This window comes from Columba livia, chromosome W (assembly GCF_036013475.1).
Source record: "Columba livia isolate bColLiv1 breed racing homer chromosome W, bColLiv1.pat.W.v2, whole genome shotgun sequence".
NCBI lineage: Eukaryota > Metazoa > Chordata > Aves > Columbiformes > Columbidae > Columba > Columba livia.
The window spans coordinates 4,765,316-4,772,283 of NC_088641.1; the positions used below are offsets into that span (position 1 = coordinate 4,765,316).

At 43.3% G+C, this 6,968-nt stretch overlaps 1 long non-coding RNA gene across 1 annotated transcript; it reads left to right on the plus strand.

Annotated features, from left to right (window-relative positions):
• The first annotated feature begins 284 nt into the window (after positions 1-284).
• On the plus strand, positions 285-6,447 carry LOC135577061 (uncharacterized). The gene is made up of 2 exons (XR_010468661.1): positions 285-906; positions 3,993-6,447. It is a non-coding gene; the product is annotated as an uncharacterized LOC135577061 (long non-coding RNA).
• The last annotated feature ends 521 nt before the right edge of the window (positions 6,448-6,968 follow it).

The following is a 6,968-nucleotide window of genomic DNA, read 5'->3' on the forward strand; positions in this document are numbered from 1 at the left end:
GGCCCTGGAAAAGCTTATCAGGGCATGGAAGGCACCCCATTAAAATGAACTGCTCACTTGGGGGTACATGAAAGCAGAGCCCCGAGCCAGTGGGACAGCAATTGTCCCTGAGACACCTGCTATTCCTGAGGGCAGGTAACAGACCTGCCGCCCCCAGTCAGTGAGCCAGGGGGCGGCCAGTGTGTTCATTTAAAGAGGCTCACAGAAACTGTTAAGGGGATCTGCTAATCACCTTTCCCCTTGATTCCTTTAAAATCAATCCCCCACTGCTGGGGTTGTAATAAGTGATGGTCAAAATTTTTAATGTTGAACAAATCGAGTAGGATTCAAGTAGTTAAAGACAATGCCATAAATAACAGGACTACCAGGTGGTGCCATAAATAACAGGACTACCGGATGGTGTCATAGATAACAGGACTCCCGGATGGTGCCACAGATAATAGGACTCCCAGATGGTGTTACAGATAACAAAGCGCTCGGATGTTGCAACAGATAACAAAAGTTCCAGAGGCGGAAATTCCCAGCACGTAAACGAACGCATAACGTATATAAGCACATACGAAAGGTTGATTTGGTGTGCCTGTTGGTGGAACTGAGCTTCCCCCGGTCACCCAGCGCTGTTTTGCCTAATTACCGCTTGCTAAATAAAATCGATTGATTGACTCAGAATCGATTTATTGGCTCTTATTTATAACAAATTTTGGTGCCGTGACTCGGATTAAGGATCTCTGGGAGGGACTCTTAAACTTCAGGGAGGCGCCCCGTCCCGTTTTCAGACGGCCCTGGAGTGGACAGAGGATTGCCCTGAAACCTTAACCTCCGAACCCTAAATTTAGGTAATTAGGCAAAAGAATTGAACCCCTTAAACCTTTGTGCACGAAGAACCGGACGAAGACCCCAGGGAGGGTAAGTATAGAAAGCGATTCCGTTCGGTTGGGGTGGGTATCCTGGAGTGTGCATGAACGAGACGCCCCCCCCGGCTTGGGGAGGAAGCGAAGTGAGTGTGGACCCTGCCGTAAGTCAGGGCGGGACTCTCTAGTAGTGCGGTTCTCATAGCCCGCGAGGGCGTGAGCCACGAACGAGGGGTGCGTGTGTGTGTGTGAAAAGAAGACACTCCGGAAGATGGGACAGAAGAAGGGCAAGCCTTCTGATCTCATGGGGAAGGGACCCACAGAGAGGTTGCCAGATATTCCCCGAGAATCCTCATTGGGCCTTGTGTTCACTGGGAAGGGACCCACGGAGAGGTCTAGCACGCGAAACAAAAATAGGGAAAAGATGGTTTACTATTGCATGCATGGCTGGGGAAACCAGCAGATTAGACCAGATCATTTATTTTGGCCAATTTTTGGGCCATATGAGAATTGGATTTGTCAGGCCCTAAATCTTTACCAACGGCACCAACAAGGGCCGGGTGCTGACATTAAGTGGCCCCAGCAGCGCCCTAACTGGGATAATCAAAACCCGGAACACAGGGGCCATATGGGAGATCTCCGCACTATAATCGTCCAAGGGATTAAGGAATCTCTTCCCTCAGGGGCAGAACATAAATAAAGCCTTTAAAGAACAACAAAAGAAAGATGAGACTCCCACAGAATGGCTAGAAAGACTAAGAAAGAGCTTGCAGCTTTATTACGGTATAGACCCTATGACACCGGTCGGGCAAGCTCTTTTAAAAACACAGTTTGTGGCGAAGTCATGGCCGGATATTAAAAAAAAAAAAAAAAAAAAAAAAAAAAAGTTAGAAAAATTGGAAAATTGGCAAGAGAAAGGGTTGGATGAGTTGCTAAGGGAAGCACAGAAGGTTTATGTGAGAAGGGAGGAAGAGACTCAGAAGAGGCAAGCTAAAATTTTAGTAGCGGCAGTTCGAGAGGTACAGAGGATGGCTCCACAGAAGGGAGGGCCACCACGCATAGGTGGGAATGGGCCACCTCAGGGAAGTCAAGTCGGACTGAAGGATTTGAAGGAAATCGAATATTTTTACTGTCAGAGGAAGGGACATATGCGAAGGAGCTGTAGGAAACGTATACAGGATGAGAAAATGTATTATGCTGAGTAGGGGTGTCAGGGGCTCTATCTGCTGGGGACTCCTAAAACAACAGAGCCCTTGATAAAATTAAAGTTAGGTCCCCAGTGCCAGGAAATGGAATTCCTGGTAGATTCGGGGGCAGAAAGATCTATTGTCCAAACTGTGCCCCGGGGATGTGCTCCATCTTCGGAGAAAATAGAAGTAATAGGAGCAAAAGGAGACCCCTTTTCTGTACTAGTAATTAAAGGGGTAGAAATAGAATCCCCATCCCGAATAGGGATAGGGTCCCTTTTATTAGTGCCTGAAGCTGAATATAACCTATTAGGAAGGGATTTAATGGTCAAATTGGGAATTAGTTTAGAAATAAAAGATCGGGAATTGAAAGTAAAACTATACCGAGGTAAAAGAGGATTTAGAAGAAGAAGAGGAGTTTTTATGTGGATCATCACGGGTAGTGGATGGGAAAAGGAAGTCAGGATACGCTATAATAGATGGAAACAGCTGGACAACTAAGGAGTCAGGTCCCCTTAACTCAGGATGGCCAGCGCAGGCTTGTGAGCTGTTCGCAGTATTGAGGGTATTACAGTTGTTAAAAGATAAGAGAGGAACAATATTTACAGATTCTAAATATGCATATGGGGTGGTTCACACGTTCGGAAAAATTTGGGAAGAGAGGGGACTGATGAATTCTCAGGGTAAAGGATTAATACATGAGACCTTAATAACGCAAACTTTGGAGGCATTAAGAGGGCCCAAACAAATTGCGGTAGTTTATGTAAAGGGCCATCGGAAGGGAACCTCCGCGCAAATAAGAGGGAATAATTTAGCAGATGAGGAAGCTAAGAAAGCTGCATTGCTGGTAATAAAAGAAATGGGCAGCTGGAATCAGCAGTTTCCAAAAAGTGTTAGAATGGAAGAATCCTTTTTGCACTCTTAATATTAAGGACATTCTTAAAACTAGTTAACACGTCAGTGTATTAGTTTTTAAACTTCAAGGTATTTTCGGGAGCTTTTACTTAATAAGAATAAAACTTTGTTATTGTGCAATATTTGTTCATTAGTTTAAAAATTGTCACCTTTAAGAGTTGGTCCCATATAAATGTATCTTCTGTCAGGGAGTTTTAAATACCAGATTTCTTTTTTGTTACATTGTATTTTGAAATCTGTTTTCCTATGTGCTTGTACTCTGTGCCTTCAGCTTGTGCACTTTGCAACTTTATAGACCATATTTTGTTACTGCAAAATGTGTTCTTGAGTCAAAACTTGACGTGAACAAACATGCTGCAAAGTTGCACTTTTCTCTTGCTTTAATGGGAGGTGAATCTGAAAAAAAGTCAAACCTATCACCGTCCCTAATCGTGACTTGGAAGTTTGCCCCCTTTTATTTTACATGTGTTTTAGTGTTCAGTGTGGGGACCAATTCTCATAGAACCCCTTTCATTGACTTTTCAGTAGCTTCCATAATCGCAACAGATTGAGGTGTGAATTCCAGACTGAATAAGATACTAAGATGTGTTTGATGCTGTTCTATGCAGAAATATTTGGGGCAAATTCTTGGGTTTTGTAGGTCTGCAAAGTGCATCTCTGGCAGCACGAACCAGACTTGCAGTTGGTTGATCAGTGAACAGTGGCACCTGTCTAAGGTCACTTTGTGGCTCCTGTGCCGTTTCTCCTGTCCAGGGGACCGAGCAGAGTGGGGGGGGAGGTGTTGTCCCTGCCACATATGTTCTTTGTTTTTTTTTTTTTTTTTTTTTTTTTCCTGTGTTGTGTGGTGAAGTCCCGCGGGCCCTTTTGTGCTTGTGTGGCTTCGTAAGAACTGTTAAAGCGAGGTCTGGTGGTCTAGAGACCACCTTTAGATATAGCAATACATCGTATTAAACCAGGAAATCAAGTACTCATAAAAACATGGAGGGAATCATCGCTAACCCGTCCTGGGAGGGACCTTTCCTTGTTTTACTCACCACAGATATCACAGTCTGCACCGTGGAAAGAGGATGGACACACGCTAGTCGAGTAAAAGGTCCTATACTGCACACAGACTGGGAAGTCACTGGGAAACTGTATGAGTTGAAGCTGACCTTCAAGAGGAAACAGACACGTGACGCATAGCCCTGGATACTAGGCTTTTTATGGACAATTGTAAGGAATTACATAAGTCGCACATTGCATGTCCTGTATGTAAGCAATGCAATCCGTGGGTATGTCGTGTGTGTCACGGGTGCGGGATACAGCAGTGAAAAAAAGTTTCCTTATGTTGAACGATGGTGTAATGAGTGTTGGGAAAAAAAACCTTAGATACCATTAGGATATTAATAATCACTGATAAGTCCAGACATTTGGGAAATAACCAAGAGGAAGTGTAAGAAGCGTTTTGGTAAGAAAAGATACAGGAAGTGTTCCAAACCCTGTGAGGATTCGGGACAGTGGCCAAACCCTTGTATTTGAAAATAGCCCTATTGGGTTGAGTATTGGAAAGTGGGTTGTGACAGAACAAGGAGAGAATTCAGGAGGCAGTCCCCTGAAGACTACAACTGCTGCCGAGAAGATAACTTATCCGGCTACTCTGAAGCAACAGAGTAGGCCCAGGGCAAGGCAGAGGGGTATCCTTGTGGGGATTGGCAAGTGCCTCCGAAGACTTCTAAAATAAAGCAGCTCCTTAAGCAGAACAACCCTCAACAAAATGAACCTCCACTGGCTGATTTTCAGCCAGCCAGGGGCCAGGTTGCTCTCCCTAATCCTCCTTACCTTACCGGTAATAATAGCAATAAAGCAGGGGAGTTCTCACCAACCTTTTAAATGGACCCTCTATCGATGGGAGGACCAAACGATAATACAACAACAGACCACATCAGGGTCACCTTCTTTTACTGTAACCTTATGCCAATTAGTTCAGATTGAGCCATGCCTTAACAAAATGGGGTTTTATATGTGCCCCAGCACAGGGCCCTCGTATTGTAATACTCCAGGACACTATTACTGCTCTTACTGGGGGTGTGAAATGATTGCCTCAAGCTGGCCAATTCCTCCGGCAAATACTGATAAGTTCTTAAAGGTTGGATGGGGACCTGTAGGATGCATTCCTCCTTCGAACCAAGGCCACCGACTAAAACTCGGTTATCCTCGCAACCGAAACGAGCGGGACAGTGATGGCGAGTATGAATATATATTCCTTAACATAACAAACCCTGAACATAGTGGATGGTTTGTTAGAAAAACCTGGGGAATGCGATATTATCGACCGGGTGCTGATGGAGGAAGCATGTTTCTCATAAAGAAAGAAGAAGTTAAACCGACCCCTCTAGGTAGGGAGACAAAGACAGTAGAGAAGGAGAATATAATAGTAATAGAGGAAACTGTCACTGAAGCCTTGAAATCTCTGAATATTGAAGCCCCGGAATCTTTGAATCCTCTATGGGGAATTATTCTGGCTGCTTATCAAACTCTAAACTATACTCAACCCAACTTAACCATGGGTTGCTGGTTGTGTTATAATGTTAATCCACCCTTTTATGAAGCTATACGGGATAATCGTCGGTATACCATAAACAAGGAGTCTATGCCTATTCAATGTCCCTGGGAAAAGCAGAAAAGAGGGATAACTATGCAACATGTAACTGGAATAGGGACTTGTACAGGTAAAGTACCAAATTCCAAGAGACCACTTTGTGGGAATATCATACCAAGCCTTAATAAAACCACAGGATATATTATTCCCCCAAATAGAACAAAATGGATATGTTCCAGGACGGGACTTACTCCATGTGTGTCTTTAAAAGTGTTTAACAGTTCCCGAGAGTATTGCATGTCAGTTACTATCATTCCAAGGATATTATATCATCAAGAAGATGTGATGTATCCTAAATCGATTTATTGGACTAGTTAAAAACCGTGTAGAGCGGGTACACCTTATGCTGCTACAGAAACATGGAACTGATGAAGAAGCTGAAATGACCTTGCTAGCCCGAAAAGCGGTAACTCGATTTGATCAACAAATAAATGAGTAAAAAAAAAAAAAAAAAGGGGGGAATTGTAATAAGTGATGGTCAAAATTTTTAATGTTGAACAAATCGAGTAGGATTCAAGTAGTTAAAGACAATGCCATAAATAACAGGACTACCAGGTGGTGCCATAAATAACAGGACTACCGGATGGTGTCATAGATAACAGGACTCCCGGATGGTGCCACAGATAATAGGACTCCCAGATGGTGTTACAGATAACAAAGCGCTCGGATGTTGCAACAGATAACAAAAGTTCCAGAGGCGGAAATTCCCAGCACGTAAACGAACGCATAACGTATATAAGCACATACGAAAGGTTGATTTGGTGTGCCTGTTGGTGGAACTGAGCTTCCCCCGGTCACCCAGCGCTGTTTTGCCTAATTACCGCTTGCTAAATAAAATCGATTGATTGACTCAGAATCGATTTATTGGCTCTTATTTATAACAGGGTGGTCCAAGACTCAGCCAAAAATGAGTTCTATGGTTTGCTTCTGACTTACTGCTTTTTGTCCCCAAGCCCCCACTATTCTTCCAGGAAAAAGGAAAAAACAAGGACCCAGCAACACCACTCCATGAAACTGAATGACCTGCCCTCATGAAACTACCCACCACTGGCACTGTACCCCTCGTTTTAAAGACAACAATGAACATTTATTCATGGAAAGCTACTGACACCCACAGGAAAGATCATCAGATCAGCACCCAGCAGATCATCCCTTCATTTTTTTTTTTTTAATTTTTTTTCAATTAAAAGAAAAAAAAGGGGGGGAAGTAAAAGTTGCCTTTTAGTAATATTGTTATTTTACTATGTTTGGGGATTTTTACTTTGTATAGCTTTCTTTTATCTTACAAGAGAGAAATGGTGTGGTGCAAATGTACATTCATATGTTGTATAGGGTTAACACTGTTTTTGCTAGTGCATAACCAGAAATATGCCTAAT